The sequence below is a fragment of the Chelonus insularis genome, unplaced genomic scaffold (genome assembly GCF_013357705.1).
Source record: "Chelonus insularis isolate UGA/USDA-ARS -01 unplaced genomic scaffold, ASM1335770v1 contig_160_pilon, whole genome shotgun sequence".
In the NCBI taxonomy this organism is placed as follows: domain Eukaryota; kingdom Metazoa; phylum Arthropoda; class Insecta; order Hymenoptera; family Braconidae; genus Chelonus; species Chelonus insularis.
The window spans coordinates 569,803-591,219 of record NW_023276401.1 but is presented as its reverse complement, the minus strand read 5'-3'; the positions used below and the strand labels follow the sequence as shown (position 1 = coordinate 591,219).

Here is a 21,417-nt window from a genome sequence, read left to right as displayed (position 1 = left end):
TTAATCGCTCGGATAACTTTCGACGCGTCTCTGCAGACTTGGGTGAGCATACACCCTCGGTTGGTCTAGTCCTGCCTGGTTATCTGGTTGAGTCAAGTTTTGAGATAAGGGCGCGCCAACCCACCAATGCTCTTTGGCTGAAGTTTAATGAAAGTTCGTGAGAGACGTTTTTCAAGCAAGTTTCTACCGAGATGGGGGTGTCCACCCGCGTTCTCTATACCGAGTTAAATTATACATTGATGCATGTATTGAACGATATATATATATACATTATGTAGCGTAGCTCTCTCAGCTTGAATGCACATTTTAATTAAGACTTGGGCCTTGATTATTGCTGATAGAATTTTCATTCTTTTTGCACCGCCGTGACTTTATTTCATAACGTTCTCATCGTAGAACCTAAGTATCAATGTGTCAATTAGTAGCAGTGGCGATAAATATCTGTCAACTATCGCGTCCAGTAACGGGCCGTAAGTTATGTACCAACTCGATGAATTATCGCGCAGAGTATCATCTCGCCCGGCGACTCGATGTCGACGGAATTGGAATGCCGGATCGATCTCAAGCTGCACATACCAGTTGGATATTAGTCGATAAATATTTTCCCTGGTCTACCACAATGTGGTTGCTCCGTCAGCGAAAGTGAGATCTGAGATTTCAATTAATGAATACACCTCCTTGTCATGCCTGTGGCTTCTGGATTGACCGATTTATGGTGTTTTTAATTTCACTGGGCCTTAAGCAGTTTACCAAGTGATTGGAAATGTGGTGATTATTATTAAGAATCTAATATGGTGATTTGAAAAAATTTTCAAGTGACAACTTGATTGGTAATTGAAAGTGATATTTGTTGATAAACTACTCATTTACAAGGATTACTTGAAGATTAAATTTAATGAGTTTATGATATTTTTATACAATAAAAGTGATTTATTTTCTTGTCAAAGATTTACAGAAATTAAATTATTTAAAATGTAGTGAAAAAATTTTCTTATCAATTTTTTCCGGATTAAATTACTTCTGAACGAGAAAATTGAATACAAAAAATGCTAGGAAATTTAAGACTAATGCTGAAGGAATATTAAACATTTTAAATAACAATATTGAAGTAAAAGTCAACTTTTACTGAGAAAATTTTCTTACTTTTTATCGTGACGTGTGTAAATATTAGTTCAACATCCTTGTAATCTAAAATTTACATCAGTTTTCTGTACTACCGATATTTACTCATTTAAACGCTGCATCACTTTTGATGAGATGTACCTTTTACTGAGCTTAATTGCAAAGGGAAAAGCGCATTAATTCAACGTCTAATTTATAAAAATATTTTGGAACAAATACGAAAACTTCTTTACCGTACATTTACATTTACAGAAACTCTAATAAATAGCTCTTCAATATCAAACGCCCATCAAAATAATCACAAGAAAAATGATCAGGATCATAAAAAAAGTGTAATTTATCCACAAAGGATTCAAAGTACGTGTGGTAAAAAGAATTTTAATAATAAAAATTTCATTTTCACAAGTGTAAATATTTGAAAAGGCAAAATTATTATTTTTTAAATTTTAATATTTAAAGAAAATCATTGAATATTAACGGATATTATAACGGAAATTTGCATGAAGAAATGGGTAAAAAGTGCAAAGTGAAAAACATGAGACGAGGGAGCTTATTCGGTGACGTCGTCCCGAGAGGTTTGAAAGCTCTCGAATCGATTTATTCAAGATGGGAAATTACGAGGTGGATCTGTCGCGAGCTGGCTGGAGCGCAGGTCCGTGTGGTCTCATTCTTCAACACCACATATATACTTGTTCTCTTTACTGGTATATGGTGTCCCTGTGCCAGGCTTTCCAATTTGCAAATTCGCCAAAGTGCATCGTCGATGTGCAGCCTCAAAATTAACACACAAACTTTGGCAACGATGGAGAAGGAAATACGACGACGATGACGACGACCAGCGTAACACTTGGGGCGGAGAGACAAGGACATTGTACACACATAGGAAGAAAGGACGACGTACATGAGACGCGCACGACGCATCTGCATCTACCGGAATTCGTAATCTGCCGGTACGTGCAGCTTTTAGGTGTACATCCTGTCGCGCGACGTCTTTTCGTACGCTCGAGTTAAATAACTGTCGCATGAATATTCATATTTTCAATTCCGCACAAGAGCCAGGAGGCGTGACGGGATGAAGGACGATAAAACGAAATAATAAGATAAATAAAAAAAAAATTGAGATAAATATATATATATATATATATATATATGTATATATTTTATAAATATGGATAGACCATCAAGCATCATAAGCATGAGTATACTTTCACAGATTGCTTTTATAACAGTTAATAAAATTTGTTAATTGTTCACATATAATATGTTTAATTGTCGCCATGTAAATTTCATTGTGTTGTAAAAAATTTATTATTCATTTATTGTAAGACTCCTCGTTATTACCTTGTTTCATTCGTGATGTAGAATGATTGGTTGTTGAGAGGATTATTTTGATTAGCTAATCAATTATTCAAAGTGTCAGGATAATTTCTAGTTAGATCAAATTACACCTGTTTCAACTAATCTTCTTTCAATCAAATTATTCCGATATTTATTTTACGGAATAATTTATTTTACCTCAAAAAATCATTCCCCAATTAGGAAAAAATGGGAATTTTTTTTTGCATGGCTTGTTTAAGAATTAATGTCCATTAAAAAAAAAAAAAAATGTAGTAATCAAAAAATTACTGAAGTGAGAAGTTTTACGAAATAATAATTTCTTGCCAATTGTATAATTTAACGAACATAATGAATATAATTTAACAGAAAGTATTTATAAATTATAAAGTATAAATAATGGAAAGATAACTATCCTAACTTGGCTCGGAGTTTAAATTCCCCTGACGATTTAATTATTTAAATATCTTTTATTAATTTAAAGAGTTGACTGGAAAATATTTACAGACTCATTCAACTCCATCTGGCTTTTCGACTCAATTACTTAATCACTTTATACGTTATCGAGCTAATTTTTAATTTTTTATATCAATAAATTATTGATTAAATAATTTATCGAAGAAATAATAAAAATGACTTTTCACTTGCTCCACTTCTAGAATGATTAATATTTCACAGGTGTTAAAATAAGGATAATAATTTATACTGCTCGTTATAAACCATAGTCATTGATAATTTATAAAGTCAAATAAATACTTTAATTCGTTAAAATCTTCATTAAAACATTAATTTAATGTCATAACTCACAATTTCTTTATGATTTTATAAATTCATTAAGAGTAAAACGAGTTTTTCGAAGAATAAGTAACAAGAAATATATTAAATTTATTCCTTAATCCAAAGGAAATTCACACAAAACAGTGATAATTAGAAAAAAAAAACTGACTCTTAATTAATGAAAGTTGTAATTATTTTTCATTTTTAAAGAAGTGTAAAATAAATAAATTATTCATCGATAATATTTATAATTACTCGTTATTATGATAATTATGATAAAAAGTTAAGCAACATTTATTATTTATAATTTTTTTTTTTGATTAAAATAATAATTAAAGTTTAATTTAAACAATTTTTTTATTACTCGAAAGAATTCAAACAAAAACATTCATTAACCATAATCAAAGCGATCTCTCGGATGAGCATCACATTCAGACGCGTATTTCTCCAAGTTACAGAAAGAGTTGTAGAAAGAGTAATGGCAATTGTTAATATTTTATTATAAAAAGATGATGTAATGTATAAACACAAGGTTCTCAACAATTTATGGGATTGAAAGAGCGTAACGAGCAGCAGTATGCCCACGCTCGGCTGAAGTAATATGAAAAACGACTCCAGTATGGTTTAACTATATAGCAGTTGATGCTGCTGTAGCCTTTAGAAAAGGCTATCTCTCGATGGGCATTCGATGTACAGATAAAATGCTTAAGTATCTGCCAACCCCTCTGAATCGCACCTAATAAGCTAGCCGTCAAAGCCGGTGAACCTCTCGAGCTGTCTTTTACGTAATAACGGGAATCGTATAGCCAGTGTCATGGCAAAAATACATCATAGGGTCTACAAGTACACTTGGTACTGGTATACACATAGCGTAAAGTGATTTCCAAGGCTGAGTATATAAATTGTTCGTAGAAGTCATCCCTCTGCCATCAGTATGCTTTGGGGACTTTGATCGTTACTCCAATGACTGTCATTAACTTGTGGGAAAATAACACATACGTAGGAACACTCAGCACGCCAATAATTCATCTCTGTCAGAAATATGTACAAACTTTGTTTTTAACCTTTTCAAGTTTCTTCTTACACTACTGCTTCTTTCTTTAACAACAAATCAAACATTCCTCCCCCGATAATAACATTTATTACTTTTTACTGCCTCTACTCTTCCTCTTCCAATTGGCTTTTTTTTATTTTCTCGAATATATTGTTATCCCACTGACATTTCCTAGTTAGATTTTTCGTTTAGTTAAACACATATATTAATGGTAAGTCATTATGAAAAGTAATTGAAGTGCTGTATACAGTCAAAGTTACGCGTGGCTTCTTTGCATCTACCTGAGCCCAAAGTCTTCAATTACACAGTGTTTCTCCCGCGAGTTGTAGAGCCTTGGCGTTAGTTGTGTAAAACGGATGTTCGCCTGGCGAGAAGGCATAATTTTTCGAGGAAACCGAGCGGAGAAAGAGCGAACGATTATGCTTAAAAGTATAAGGGAGCACTGGGGCTAGAGAAGAAGGAGGGGGTTGGTGGAATTGGTGTATGTGAATGTCTGTGTGTAGATGGATCCAAGAGAAAGATGGTATGAACATGAAGAGTAAGAGTACTTGGGCTTTCATGAGAGCCAAGCTTCGGCCGGGTGTACCCAAGGGGCTATTAACCGTTCGCAAACAATGATCTAGAAGCGGAAGTAGCTGCGAGTCTTATCGGAATTCCCGTCTCGAGACGATGAAGGACCAAGTGAACTAGAGGACTTTGCCGATAAGAATGGCGTATCCTTTGAAAGGGGTGTCTAATTGGGTGGCATCATCACGCTCTTGTTCATCATCGATACCTCATAAAAGTTAATAAAGTATTTCCTTGACCGCTGCTATATTCATAGAATGATAAATGCCCATGTGCCCAGAGACTTTTCTATATACTCGGCACGTAGTTGACGTTTATTTCGTTTCTCATCCACAACCACGTCGTCGACTTTTTTTCCGACTCTTTCATTTTCTCCTTATACTTTTTCTATTCCGTTTAACACTTTTCTTCTTTTCATACTTCTTTTTACCTTGTTCTCTTAAACTTCTCACGAGCGTTCACACCATTCTCTTTCATCATTGATCTCTTTCCCACATGTATGTATATATAGAAAAATGTCTGCAACCAATTCCTCTGTCGTGCATGATTTGGAGATAGTAATAATTATTGAAATTGCGTCGAAATTCAAGTCAATGGTATTTCACTTGACGGCTTGAATTTTTTTTTATTCTAAAAGATGCACAGATGTTGTGGAGGGTACGAATGAAGTGTTATAATTATTATTATTAGGCTTAGGATCGCGTGTAAGAATCGAGTGATTTCAAAACCTCAAAGAAATTTAAGATGAAAAAAATTGACTGTTAGAGTAGAGTAGATGATGATAGCACAACTTGTAATAATTTTAAATAATAACCGCGTAAGATCCATGGAATTTGTGTTGTAAGTCTAAAGAGTGGAATATCGAATGAAATTGCTCAATCTCCGACATGCGTGGGCTTGTGGAATGTTACTGCTTGCGGAAAGTATTACAGTTACATTGATCGTCATGACTAAATAAGGTAGATTAACGAAAAAGTGATGGCAAAAAATTAAAAATAACTTTATAGTGATGAGAAAGGAAAGTTGTTGAAAAAAATAATAGGAATGATAAACTATATTTTATAAATAATTGGACAATTCCTAGGTGAACAGGTTGAAGGATCATCTTCAGTGATGATCTGACATGAAAGACAACTTCTACACCACGTAAATGCTTCCATGAAATCGACCATCAGCACTGAAATATGTCAAGATTCAACCAGAGTCTGAGGGATAAAAAAGGTTACACACGCAAGATTGTCCTTGTAATACTATCAAGTATCATCGCAAGCTAAAAATCAACACCAATTCATCATTATATTGAGCATTTGTTATTCAGAATAGCAGAGAAGGATAATTAATGTTCTCGAGAGTACATAAATAATTTTAGAAAAAAAGCCGGCGATTATTTACAAAAATTGGACGAAAATAAAGAACGAATGGTGATCAGAGATGAGTTGCGTATCACGCAAGTGATGATGAAAAAAAGTAGGAAAAAAAATGTAGAACAAGAAGTTGAAAGAAAGAAAAAAAAAACCGAACAAGTAAAAGCATAAGAAGGAGAAGAAGAAGAAGAAGAAGAGGAGGGAGAAGAAGTTCCCTGAGCCTAAGGCTCATTGAAAGTCCGATGTTTCGTTACGGGACTCTTGCCGCACGATTACGAGTCCACCACGGTGTGAATAACCTTTTACGTATCGCGGATGACGTAAATATTACAAGCTCGTTAGGGAAGTTCCTGGCGCAGGTGCAGGAAGTCGAGGACGCACTCGAGACTCTCGAGAGAAAACACTCGACACTTTCTTGATGACTTTTATGATCAATACAAATAAAAGGAAAACAAGCCGTCAATTTATTATGATAATTTTCAATTGAGTTGAGGATGAAATGAGCGGCAAATGAGTGTTGCTCACAGAACGATAATCTAAAGGAACTTGAACAGTTGTCCCGGAATCATTAATGCTGAATTCAATGATGAGCAAAGAGCTGCTGGAATGATCGTTTATATTATTGGCAAAGCACACGATGATATTGGGCGCGACCAGCCGGCAAATCGAATTTTCGAGAGAATAAAAAAAGACATTGAGTGGCATCGAAATTGCAAACTCGCGTGTCCGTCTCGCAAAATGCGAAACTAACCAGGCCCACGAGCATCGTCGCGGTCAATGATCAGCCAGCGAATCGAAACGCCGAATTAAAACGTTACGGACCTGTTCCCACGCAAATCGTGATTTCGAGTTATCGCCAAACGTCCAGGGAACGCCCTCGACTTTGCCCCACACATAAACTTGATGCAGTAATGATAAGTATACGCATATATGTACACTGAAAATTATAATAATATTTATCCAAACATGGATATCATCTCAAAAGGGATAATATGCATAAGCTAGTAGTTGTGCCTGTCTACACAATAAATAAATATGTGTAGGTTTTGTTTTTAAGTGAGAGAGAAAAGAGATGAGGTCAGTCTCATGTGTGGAGTCGCCGACCGGCTGTGTTCTCGTTGGCAAATCGCACGTGCGATCTTGTTTCCTTCAAGGGCACTTAAACCACCAAAAAAGGTATGGGTGAGGTACAACCGAAAGCAGAAGCACTCATTGCATGAGACTCCATACTCACAAGTAATACAAGATGCAACTATTATTAAAATTCATTTTTATATCTCTCTCTTTTTTTTTATTCTCTATTCTAATCCGTGATTTTTATTTTTTTTTTTTTTTAGTTTATGGTAATTTGAAAATTTACAGCGTTTTTTACTTGACAACTACATTTTGCCAGTTAAAGTCCTGAGATTTTTCGATAAATATCATTAAAGACTTGGAATAAATGAAAAAGTTTGCAAATGCAAATAAAAAGTTTGAATATTCAGTTTGCAAAGTTACCGAGAGAATTATTATTATTTTATTATTATTATCATAATTCAAGTGTACTTAATTAATTTTTCTACCTGACAACAATAAACTTTATCTATTTAAATAATTTTTAATGGACAAGTAAAGTGCTTTCTAAGTTACCATTGTTGGAAAAGATAAACTTATCATTAATATTTCAATATTTATCATTTCCTTATTCTATGGATTTTTTTTTTTGTATCAACACAATTAAACAATTTGCATTATCCGGAGCACTAAAATGGTTTGAAAACCCCTGTAATAGTGACATACCAATATATTATATATATATATTTTTACGCCTTTCTTTCCTTTACTTCTTCCACTTCTCATTGTACATTCGCACGGTTTGCAAATATTCAAATGGGCGCACTAATGGATCTCCACTCTAGCTTAGTAAAGCTTTGCATCAAAGTGGTACAGTAGTACAGTAGCACGCAGTTTGTGGGTGTGAGCAAAGGAGTATTCATCTTGCTACATGTGAGTCAGCCGACGAAAACGTCTGTAGATTCTAGAATTACAAATAGAAGAGCAAATGTGTCGTATCGTTGCCATTTTTATGTGAATATTAATTGAACTGTTTATTTATTCTGTTGGAATTTTACCAAATTTTTGTTTTGGAGAAAAGAAACATAGGAAAATTTATGAATCTTAGTTTTATTAGGATTTATGGTGTATTATAAAAAACAAAAAGTAACGTATTTGGAAAAGAAAAAAATATTTAAATTCAATTTTTTAAATTTAAATGAAGAAGAAAGTTTAAATTAAAAAAATATGTGTGATTTTAAAATTGAAATACAAATGAAAACTATGAAATGTTTTTTTTTTTTTTTTATTATCAGAAAAAAGGTTATTCACATTAAAAAAAATGGTAAAAGTTAATTTAAAACTAAAAAATATAACAAAAAAAATGGTGCTCATTACGAACAATTTTAAAAATCTCTCATTTGTTTCCTCCTAATAACAATAGCTCTGACTAATAATTATGAGAAAAAAATTCTTTTTCTGTACCTAAGGACCCTCAAATCATCAACAATTACCAAACCCAAAAATTATTCATCACTTTTCTGGTCAGAATGACAGACAAAAAGACTCATAAAAAATTAAGTAACAACTTGAAATAATTTCAAAGTCATAAAAAATTACCATTTCCGTGTTGCTAATTTTTTCACAAATAAAATTGCAAATGAAGACCAACTCTCCTAATTGACAGATATTGATGAATAAAATAAAAAGACGAACTGTAGTGACAATTATCACACACGAAACGAGTTCTTAATTGTTTGTGTCATCTCATAAATTCAGAATCAACTGGCAGTTAATAGCAATGATAGCAGAGTATAGCTCCACTGCAAAGCATATGCAACGTTATACTGAAATCGACAGTTTGATTATACGTATACAGCAACCGATATATAAACCCAACGGAACCCTCGGAACTGAAATACTGCATCACTTGCCTGATTATCAGGTAGTTCAACTCTGTACAATTTAACGGGACAGTCTATGGGATTATAAATGCGTTGACAAGGTGACGGACAAGCTTGTCGTTTGCATCGAATCAATGCAAAATCTTGTTTATACACGTGGTAACTGTGCATTTGATGTGATCTAATGTACTTCAAATAGAAGAAATCGATTAGCTGCATAAATCTGAATATGTGTGAATAAATTGTAAAATGATGAAATGGTCGTGATAAGCTAACTTTAAAAATTTTCAAAGTTTTTACTAGGATTTTTTTTCTGGTATAAAAGTCGGATATATTCAGTTTCCGATGTTCCGGAACTGCAGCAGTTATATTTGGGATCTATCGAATCCCAAAACGTTTTCAAACCAGTGAAAATTGCAGCGATTGTACGACAGAATTTAAAATGACACAAACTATTCATCGGAAGTTTGGACTGCGGATCAATATTTACAGAAAATTCAATGATATAGGCCATTCGGAAGGTTGTGGCGAATGGTTTCGAATAAATACTCCAGTTATAGCTGGTCTATGAATTTCTATATTCATTCAATTCGATATTTGTCATGGCAAATAGCTGATAATATTTGTTATGTCATATCTGTAGACAAAAAACCTCAATGTACCTACATTATGAAAACCTACTGAATTTTTAGCTAGTTGATGGATGAAAAGACCTTGCTCTAATTCGATCATTACATTTGTGACAGTTGTGATTTGTAATATAAAACGTCATGTTTCTTTGAAACAAATCATGATGAATTAATCATTATTGAGTGTAATGAAATATTTACTAAATCTGGAATTCACTTGAAAACTCAATTTTATATTTTGCAAAAATCTTTCCTTTGATTTATATTATTTTAAAAATTGAATAAATAGTATTAATAAAATAAGAAGATTTTTATAAAGAAAATTATGTAGATGAAAATTTTTTATTGTTATGTCGATTTTTTAATTTTTAAAAAGAGCAATACTAAATATAAGAGGTATTATCAAAAGGATGATAAAGAAAAGAAAATAAAACATTTTTACCTCTCACTAATAATTAACGTACTTAAAAGCTTCGTAAATTTAAATTTCAAATTAACGTTTTATTATTCAGTTTAATCCTACATATTGTAAATAATTCACTTTAAACTTTCAATTTTCAATTAATCAAAAATGAAATGAAAAATGCTCCAACATCTCTTTTCAGATTTAATACTGGAACAATTGAATATCCATAATCCGGTAGTAAATATGAAAAGCACCAGATGATGTCTGTAAAATAAGATAATTGTTTTTCAGTGTAAACTGCACAGTAACACGACAGTGGTGATAATACTGATGTGGAAATAAGGGGAAAAGGGTATGATGTACGGAAACATCAAACTTTGTTTTGCCACAAGAGAAGTCGTTTGCCTGTACACTGAGGTAACTAACTGTTGTGTTTACCGAACGCAGTTACGCGATGTGGTATGGCACTCTCTGGTGGTTACTCAACGAAAAGCTAGTCATTCCCTTGCGTTCACCCAACCACCGAGCGTGTTGCCAACAGCGTAACCCAGCATCCGCCTCTCTACTTCTATAGCAGCGCACTTTATCCTTCGTGTCCGCTATTAATTCTGAGTCGCGGCATTTTCACTGAAATTTCGGATGTCCTCGCGCGTGCTACACTGCCCCGGTAGACACACGATGAAAATACCGAGACAAAGACAAAAGGTGCATTACTGAAAACAATACCGAGGCAATACACTTGCTAGTTCAAGCAACCACCACTCGATACATTTTTTAGCAAATATAAATTTTCTGCTTTTTTATCATAAATTTTACATCTTTGTTCATGAAATAAATTGTGTGCTTACAATAAAATACTTTTTTTAGGCTATGAATACATATTATGTTTGATTTATTAGTTTTAATTATATTTGTTATTGACATGAAAATTTACGACAGTTAAACTTGGTAAACGATACGTTGAATATTGTGCTTTCAAATTTATTGATTTGCACTTCAATTTGATACGATTTTTCAAATAGTTGACTATTTTAATTGTACCACTGTCAAATTATTTTTATTATTTATTTTATGTTTTTATTTTTTTATCGTTTTTATTTTTGTTTTAGAAACTCTTTTAGTTTTGATGTTGGTGTTTTATTTGTAAAAATAATTTTTTATAGAGTGTTGTAAAGAACTGAAAATTCGTAAATTTCAATCCACTGGGATGTTTCTTTCGTTAAATAAATATTTTTGTCCTTTGATATTTTAACAATTCAATCGATCATTTTTCTCTCACAAAAATCTCTATTTTCAATTTTGTCACAGGCTTTTATTTTTCAGTCATACAAAGACCCACAATTTTTTTTAGTTGCAATTGTTTTAAAAATAAAGCCTAATAAAAAAATTTAACAAAAAAAAACACAAATTTCCATTAAGATTCTTACGTTAGTGATATCTTTTTGAAAATATAATTTTATTCTTACATGAAAAGTTTCATTTTATGCAAAAGATATCTCAAAGGATGTGTATATAAAAATGGTTAATAGTACAAAAGGTCAAATGATTCATATACTTATACGACATCTATTAAAAATTCAAAGAAAAATGGATTTTTCAAGATGAATTTTTTTTTCAAGATTATATAAACCAGGGATAAGTTTAATCGTCGTAAAAAAGCAATTAAAACACTGGAAGATATTAAAAACGTTGAATTCTCATTATAGATTCTTCGAGATATTTTCCATTGAGTGACATTATTTCCATTTAATCACCCTTCAGATAATACCAGAATATATATCAAGATATTATCGATATGTTCTTTGAAAGGGGAATTAGATTTTGCTAAGAGAAAATATTTACGAAAATAAATTGACAATGAATTTTAATTCCACTTTTTTTACATCTATAATACATTAGATTAAATCAAAACTTTCCTAGTATTTTTTTGAATCTTCATCCATCAAAATAGCAAAGATTTTGAGATAATAATAATTTTCTCTCAAAAATCACTTTTCCAATAAATAAACAATAAATACTAAATTTATTTTATTTTTTCAAATTTTAATTATTAAAAATTTTATAAACATCTCTCTTGTGTTAATAAAAACAAATTAATTTTTTACAACAAATAGACTTAATCAAGCTCATAATTATTCATTTAGATATAAGACAATAACTATTTATATTTTTTTAAAAACAAACTTGTTATTCCAAAGAAATTATCATAATTATTTTCATTACACAAAATAACATAATTAAAAATATCTCCTAGCTACGATTTTTGCATTTAATTATTCAAAAAAAACAATTATTACAACCTTTGGTTTTTTGTTTATTAAAATTCTCATTTCCCAACCACAAAAATCCATGGGATTCAAAAATTCTCTCATCTGCGTTGACTCTAGCCACCATTAATACATGCAAAAAGCAACATAAAACACGAATAGAAGTATACCATTGTAAACTCAACTCATTACTCCCATCCCATTTAATCGCAGCTATAGTTTGACCTGTCGTTAGTAGAAAAAACTTTCGGACATAAACGAGTTAAAGTGACGTAAATAAATAACGAGGTGCGACTCTGGATGAAGCTTCAGAGATGATGGCATTTATAGGCGACAGTTCATGAGTAAAAGGTGAAAGGGCACATAAAATTGTTCGTTATCGCATTTTGTCTGCATTCAACCGCAACCGTTGACGAGCTCCTGTGAGTCTACTGTGCATTTGTATACACGCGTCGTGATAAGAAACGTAAAAAAAAAAATAAAAAATAAACGCGTATACCTTGCCTACCTTTCACGGTGAATATAACTAGAATTTTAATGTGCGGCTTGGAGTGTGGAGCGCACATCTTGCCACAGTAAAACCAGTCAGCATATTATCATCCAGCCTACCTCCAACCACGGGAATGCTAATCTCGCCAACATGAAAAAATTGACGTTGGTACATCTATTAGGATTCAAGAATTTACGGTTTTTAAAAAAAAGACTGATAACGACATCAAAAACATCAATTTCGTTTGCGTTGATGAAATTATTGGATTAACAACGCCAAAAAAAAAAAATGAATAAAACACGAACGATGTAGAGGTTGAACTGCTTACTCGACACGAGAGCACGAGGTACTCGCGAATTTTCATGTCGGCCAAGCGTATAATCGATCCTACTCTGCGCAGCTCGAATATTGGGGAATGGATATCACAATGCGCTGACACGATAACCGAGCGGCAAGGTTTGCGTTTAGCTAGTGGTTCGTTGCTCCGCCCTTGCTCAATGTTGAATATGCATGAATCCTTTTCCCAACTCCTATTTGTAGGACATTGACCTGACAGCCCGAAATCTCGAGCATTTTCGATTATCATCCCATAACCCACGATATTCCTCGATTATGTCGTCGTTGTACCTCGAGAGTTGCCCGTCAAATTCGAATTTCAGATTTACGGTAAACACTCAACGAAATTGAATGTGTCAGGACAACTGCATTGGTTTGTTCAGCCCATTGTTTATTACTATTACCTACTAGCCAGAATTTTTTATGAGTTTAGTTTTTGAAAATTCCGTCATTGGATCATGGAAATGAGAGTCGTAATTACATGAATGTTTTTTAATTGACGTTTGAGATGTTACTGATCGTATTATTATTTTAATTGACATACTTCATGAGAAGGGTGGAGTGCAATCACCAGATGCAGGGAGAAAAAGAAAAAGGGAATCTATTACACAATGTTGCAGCTACTTCTTTTTTTTTTGCTTTTCATTTTTGATGATAATTCTTTAAATTGAATATTTGAAGCGACTTTTTAACTTGAGGCTCAAATCAAACAGGTTCTAGATTTTTTCTTTTGTTTTTGCGCATAAAAGAAATGTGAAATTAAAAAAAAAAGTTAAACTGTAAAAAGTAAATAGAGAAAAATTTTTTTAAACGAAAAAATCTATTAAACATTAGTTTAAAAAAATTTTAATGATAATTTTATTAAGATCTTTTCTGTTTAATAAAATTTGAATGCAAAATTTAACGAGTAAAATTCAACAATACTGTTAATTAATAACAGCAATTTCCATTGTTATATTGTTGATTGACATGAATCATGAAAATTTTGAACTCATTCCAAATCGATTTTAACAAAAGCTTCAAAAATATATTCAATATATACAATAAAGATTTTGATTAAATTAAATACGTAAACTTAATTTAAAATCAGTTGAAATTAATTTTTTTATTACTCTTCATGATTGAGACACAAAAAATTATTGAAATAAGTTTAAAAACACTTATTGTTTTTTTGTGTATATCAATTTTTTAATTCATTAATGCATCGAAAATTATAAACATTTATTAATATATTAATTGTACGTTTCTTCTTCGTGTTTTACCCTACCTCTTTTTTCTCTATCTGTATTTGCATAAATTTATATCTCATTAAAAAAAACAACTCCAAAAGTACAGATCTAAAATCACTTGGCAAAAGTTGATCTTTATTTCAAAGCTTTAATTCCTCTATAATCTTAATATAATAAAACGCGTAATACTTCCTACCACTTTGTATCTCAAAGCAACAGAGATTTTCATTTTTGACGCTTGTAACATTAAAGTAAAACGAATTTCAACTTGATGTAAAATTGAAATAAGTTACTGAGATCTGAGGTTAAATTGGATTCATACTCTGACTATTCTTCGGAGTAATTAAGCAAAATCTCTCTACATGTTATACATGACATAATAATTCTGCAATTTTGAAGTTAAGAGACCCTGAAGATAAGCCAGAACTTCCTGGGAGTGTTGGCTTGTCTACTTGACTACTAATTTTACACTTGTAATGCATTAATTACGTCAATAAAAATAATTAAATCATGATGATAGTTTCTTTTTAGGCAGTATAATATCACTGATCTTCTAGACTCTAGAGAAATAAATTTTAATTATTCTCTACCAGCAGAAAAAAAAAAGAATTTATCATGTACTAAATTTTTTACGCCTAATTTTCATACATAAACTGCTGGATGTTATCTGAAAGCAGTTGTTAATTATGTCGAAAAATATTATGTTCAAAGAACTGCTGCACATAAAAAAGAAAATAAAAAAAAAGGATGTTACGATTCTATCTCTCATGTAACAGCTACGTTGAATGAAACTTATCCTTTTAATGTGATATAACGATGACATCCAAGGTCCACATAATGACAAGAGTCCAGGAAACAAAAGTACTCTTTTGGAGAATTAAGTAAAAAATATTTTTTTTTTGGTATTATATTTCTTGGCAGTGACTTCCAAAAAAGGTGAAAACAATCACAATAAAAAGGAAAAAATAGTAGTGAAACATGCGGGTTATATTTTAGGATTTCATCAGCAGATTGGTTGAAATGAAGGTAGCCGGTTATTCGGTTGAGCGATCAGTAACTGGTGATAGGTAGCTAGGGAATGAGCAACTGCACTGTGACGAACTAATGAGTCCCACACGGACGTGGAAAAGGTTGTGGTTGTTCTCGATATTAGTTCCCCTGAGAAATTGAACAAAATCTAGCTATCCTAGTAGAAAGAGAGAGCAGGAGAAAGAGTAGTCAAACGGAAGTTGGATTCGCCAGTAGTTGGATTGTTGAAGCTGTATCATTGATTTGAGGATGAGCATGAAAGTGAGGACATTGATCTCTTTTCTTGAATCGCCTACAAGTGTTGGTAAACATAACACAGACGATGAAAACAACAAGGATACACCATCACCTATACAACCATAACGGATATCATTTGCGATGTTATGAACATTAATGGACGCTCGTTAATTACGGTGTTGGTCATGGTGTCCTGTAGCAAGTAGTACTCGTATGTCTCAGCGAATTCCAATGCCTCCCGCCGTGAGAAATAAAAGCGTGTGGGTCTCCAGTGATCCTGGAATAAGTAGCACGTCGTGTCTTGCTACTGCTACGACCCGGTCAACTTTCTTTATTCGAGCTCGTTTGTATGAAACAGTTACTGAACCAATGTTTGCTGAGATCATGGGAAATTCAAATAGACGCTAGTAACTATTACTGGTACTATTATTGCTAGTCCTCATTCAGCAAATTGAATTATTATTGCTAATTCTCTATCAGGTGGTGCTTTCAACAAAACCATTAAAATTCTTTCCACCTTACTTGGAAAAAATCTAAATGGCAACATGATGATATCAAAGATGAACGATATAAATCTGCGAGATCTTGAACGAAACCCGTTATATAAGTATTAATAAATTTAAACGTGGAATCTAATCGATGTTATCTAATCTACGTAATCAGATCTAACGATCCGCCTTCTTCCTTCTTGTCCGGGAGGTGCAATTAAATCATTGGCACACGGCGCTGCTACTAAGAACGCTCATTATCCAACAGTTTGATCCTCTTCTGCTGGCTACAAGACTTTGGATTTACTCTATTTGAAGGATTCTTCAAAGCTAGTTATATCATTCTACTAGTCATCCCGAAAATTTATTCCTTTTTCTTTGTTGAATGTAATGCTAACATCTTTACTTCATCTCAGTTAAATTTCGCTGAGTAGTAAATCCCACTGCTGAAATCAATATCCACAGGGTGCACATGAATGATCATTAATTCAATTATGAATTTGAGATTGGATATTGAGTTTCAAGTTTCTCGCACACCCTCTGTGGCTTCTATTTCAATGCTTTATGTATCTGATAATTATCCGGCATATATTTGCTCAAATATCTGTGTCACGTTTCCATTGTGAACTTCATATGTAACGATCTCATGTGGAAAAGTCATTTTGATAAAAAGTTGCTGGAAATTGTGTCACCCTCTGGATCAGAGTTGGAAGTTGGAGATTTCAGACGACGTTTGTCAATAAGTTGAAGAGGATTTAAAAGATTTTGAGAAAATTTTATTGAGTTTGAGATAACTCCTGGAGGATCGATTGACCTTTTGAGAGCTTAGATTTTTCAAATTGTTCCTGAGTGGTGATTACATTTAATTCCTCTGGTAATAAATGCTTACATTGATATTTCCTTACTAAATTTACACTACTAATTTATTATTTTTAAATTTAAATAATTTTTATTCAAATCAATAACTATTATAAAAATGAATTAAAATATATTTGCAAATATTATTGATAATTAAATATTAATAGAAATGATGGAAATAAAAATTAGTTTTTGTGTTTCACAATTTCAATGTTAAAAATCGTTGAAATCTAGCAGCTAAAAATTGACGACAAAAAACGTCCATTTTCCACGACAATAATTCCAGTCTTTATTTACATTCAGCCGAGAAAATTAAAAAAAGGATCTGAAATGGGAAAAGTCGATTTGTTATATAAAACGATAGTGGAAATAGAAGACGGATCAAGGGCTGATGAAGACATCGATGCCGAGGGCGGCATTTTCTAGTGCTGACGAGGTCGACTGAATCACATTTACCCCTGGCGTAACACCACCTGCGCGTGGCGGACGAAGCCTCGCTTTTTAATTGCTCAGTGCTAGCGGCACTTGGCCAAGCGTAACCGACAAACCGGTACATTCGAATGAATCCGATTAAACGATGATTGCGTGGCCGCCTGTGGCCATTTCCACTCTCCAATTTATACTATATTTCCAGCGTTCAACAAAATACTAGAATGAAACAAAGTGAATAACGTCGAAAATCGTATTTTCAAGTATCCCGAACTCGATCGACCCTATATTTCACTCAAGACAGATGAGATAGATCAACTTCTCGTGACTCACACGCGACATATTTTCCAAGTCTTCTGCTAAAGCTTATAGATATATTTATCGCTCGTCAAGTACCACACTGAGGGGTTGCTCTACACCATCCCCTATACATTCTTGGCGTTCGACATTGATTGACGCCAAGTGTTCACAAGATATTTTTTTTGTATTTATCTCTACCTACTTCTTCACCAACTCAACATCACTGCGACTAACTGCTATCAATAAATACAATCCGGATTTCTCTTCACCCTGTTTACGAGCATATCACAAAATTATATCAACCCATCGATTTTTTATGAATATATAAATATATAAACTTCACTTGGAAATAATTAATATCTCTTAAGACCTGGAGTTTTAGTGTCTTTTAAGTTGGGGATTGTAAGCTTTACCGTCTTAAATGCTTCCACAAATTAAGCTCAAAAAATGGTACTCCCACTGAGCTTGAATTCGAGTCTTTCCCTAGAGTGTAGGACTGGTTTATAACCAGCTAAACTATCGACACCTTACTTCTCTCATTGTTCTAATTTGTGACATACGTGTTATTGCCGTCTCTAGATACTTGGAACTCATTTCCCCAGTGTTTAAGTAGCACAGTTGTTATTCATGTGCTGGGTTAGAGAGAATGCTTGTGAGGTAAATCACTGAATATTGTTCACTACCCCAAGTTTGTACCCTTCGTTAGTTACGAAATTAATAAGTCGATGGTGATAAAATAAAGTGAAGCTAATTTAGTATCAACAGACTTAAATACGAATACATAAATACACTTTTTGAGCTCAACTGTTAACGGTTGAAATATTTTGTTTAATATTTTAATGAAGATATTTTTAAAATAGAAATATTGAGGATTATTTTCATTTCTCATGAATTAGTTGATTGAAAGATTATTATCTTTTTAAGATGATTTATTATTATAATCTTTATCAAAAAGTTATACAGTGATTATTAGAAAAACATTTTTCTTTAAAAATAAAAGATTTTGTCAACTTCATTAATGAATTATTCTTGCGCTATTTTATTCATTTCTAAGAAGTAAATCAGATTATTTTAAAATTAAAAGTAAAGTACTTATTATGTAAATAAGTAAAACATCAATAATTTATTATTTATATAAATAGGGCATTTTAAAGAATATTTTAAGATGATTTATTCCTGGCCATAACTACCCTCTATCAAAAAATAACATCACCCAATCAGTTTTTTGCAGTACAAAACGCCAAGTTTTTATTAACAATCATGTATTCATGTATATGTACTGAGATAAAAAAGCTCTGGAAAAAGTTTTTGACGTCTCGAAATGACTGGCAGTTTCCTGTAAATAACCAGAAAAGTTTTCAAGTTGTGCCATAAGAAAATAAATAAAAACTGTAACAATCAAAAAGTTTTAAGAGAATTTTTTCAGCTGATCAGTTATAAATACTTGAGAAGCAACTGGTTTAAACTACTAAATCAGACCATGACCATAAGGTTAAAACCTGTTAGAAAGAAGACGTATATATTTTAGACACTTGAAGTGGCTATAGTATCAATCTTACTCGCGTACCTTTTTTTCGAGTCTTTTTCCATGATCTCACTATCTCAGCAACTCACTTATTTTCTGACGTAGACAGACAGAAAGACCGTAACGTAATAAATTGCGTTAAATCTCGTTAACGACGTTAGGAACGTCTGCCATAGCTCAGTGGATTTATCTCACGCTTCGAGCAATCTTGCTAATATTATTGCCGCTGCATATATCGAGTATCAAACGTCCCACAAGAGAATATAGATACCAGTAATTCTATCGAATTAATTTATAGGGTTTACATTGGATTTCTAAACTCCACTCAATCCACACATATATATATATAATCAACTTATTATTCAACTCCCAAATTAACTTGAGCTCAAGCATCTCTAATTTGAAAATACCTTTTTTTGCACTTGGCTTTATTAATAAATGATCTTATTACTCGTGACGCAAAGTAAAAAGATTAGCGATTCTGAAATATCTTATACATCATTCTAACGTGAAATTGGATATTTATTGGTGACAGATGGGACATGCTGGCTCTGTGGATCACGCGGTGCAATCAATCATACCGTAACACCATATAGTCGACTCCCTTCGTATAATGAATCGAGTCTGTCATAATGGTGGGTCATTCCCATGTGGCTACCACCCCCCAGACCCCCTTAGAAAAAATCAATCGACTTTCAGTCAATATTCATCTCAAGCTTGATCATTATTTGTCAGAAATTATTGTCTCTTGATCGGACAGAATTTTTTTTGCAGTGATACTGCAAAGAATCAAATAAGATCTTCAGTAAGTAGTGACTGAATCCTATTATGGAATTTTTTATAATGTTAACATGATTCTTCAATTCTAGTTAAGGTTGCGAAAAAAAGAATCAGGAGGACACAGATAAACATTTATTTGATAGCTTTGATGAATGATTGACATTTTAATTTACTCGAAAAATCAATTTGTCTAGTATCTTTTATTAGATAATAAAAATGATTAATGAATATGTTGTATAATAAATAAATGTTCGAGTGATATTAAAATGAATAAAAAAGGAATATAAAATAAGTAGAGACTGAAATCCTATTACGGAATTTTTATGACTTTAAAATGTTTCTTCGATTCTGATTTAAGCTACGAAAAAGTTATCAGTTTCGAACGTGCTTGAATAAATATATATATATTTATCGTGAAAAACTGTCCAAACAGAGTAACAACACAATTTATCCTCTTTCTTTGGTGTTCTTTTCGATAGAGAGAGCCTTGTAGAAGTGTAGAGTCTTTGCTACCTTCACGATCTAACTCCCAGAGATTTATATTTACGGTCAGTGGCTAAGTGACAAGAAAGAGCAAGACCAAAAAGACATTTTCAGAGATCTGAAAAGTAAGTAGAGAAAAGATGTGGGGAAGTACAAATGCAATTGTTGTATTTGAAATTATCTAATACCATCGATCTTATTTACTCTTTATTTTTTTATTTTTTTTTATTTTGTGTATTTTCTCCTTATTTACTTCTTACATTTTCTTGTTATGTTTCGCATACTTGTACAAGTTAGGGTCTCACTGACTCTTGACGTGAAAAAGTCTCAAGATCATTATTAAGGTATAATGAATAATACCGGAAAGATTTGAGCGTGTAAAAGAATGCACTAGCACGCCGCTTATAATTCTCGAGGATGGCGTCATTAACTCCGCGGCTGGTGCGAGAAGAAAGAAAACAAGAGAGTTGAAACAGAAAACAAGACTATACAGATGCAAAAGCAAGCCAACACCAGAGAAAATAAAATACATGCATACTTTATTCATGGTCACCTTCTCTAAGACGCACAAGACGTACTGAGATAACTCGTAGACAGGTGAATGCGCATAGGAGTCTTTCATGTCCATGTACATACTTAGATCAAAAGACAAACCAAACAAAGACAAACGCATAATAAAATAAGTCTAGGTATCTATTACTAGATATATTCATCTACTTGACCACTCTGGCTATCAATAATATTCACAGCTACATGACAGCTGATTACTCATGATG

The 21,417-nt window shown here is 32.6% G+C and overlaps 2 protein-coding genes across 6 annotated transcripts in view; one reads left to right on the top strand and one right to left on the bottom strand.

The window, feature by feature from the left end:
- Atg16 (Autophagy-related 16) overlaps positions 1-21,417 on the bottom strand; it is a 186,763-nt gene that overhangs the window by 51,599 nt on the left and 113,747 nt on the right. The window lies entirely within an intron of this gene.
- LOC118064128 (uncharacterized) overlaps positions 1-21,417 on the top strand; it is a 128,622-nt gene that overhangs the window by 1,607 nt on the left and 105,598 nt on the right. For 2 of the 4 annotated variants that reach the window (XM_035078554.1, XM_035078551.1), the window contains exon 1: positions 8,110-8,205. The exons of 1 other annotated variant lie outside the window; for it this stretch is intronic. The gene's annotated coding sequence lies outside the window, so the exon portion shown is untranslated. Of the gene's footprint in view, positions 1-8,109; positions 8,287-21,417 lie in introns of those variants that run through there. One more of the 4 variants, XM_035078553.1, reaches the window with a different exon arrangement.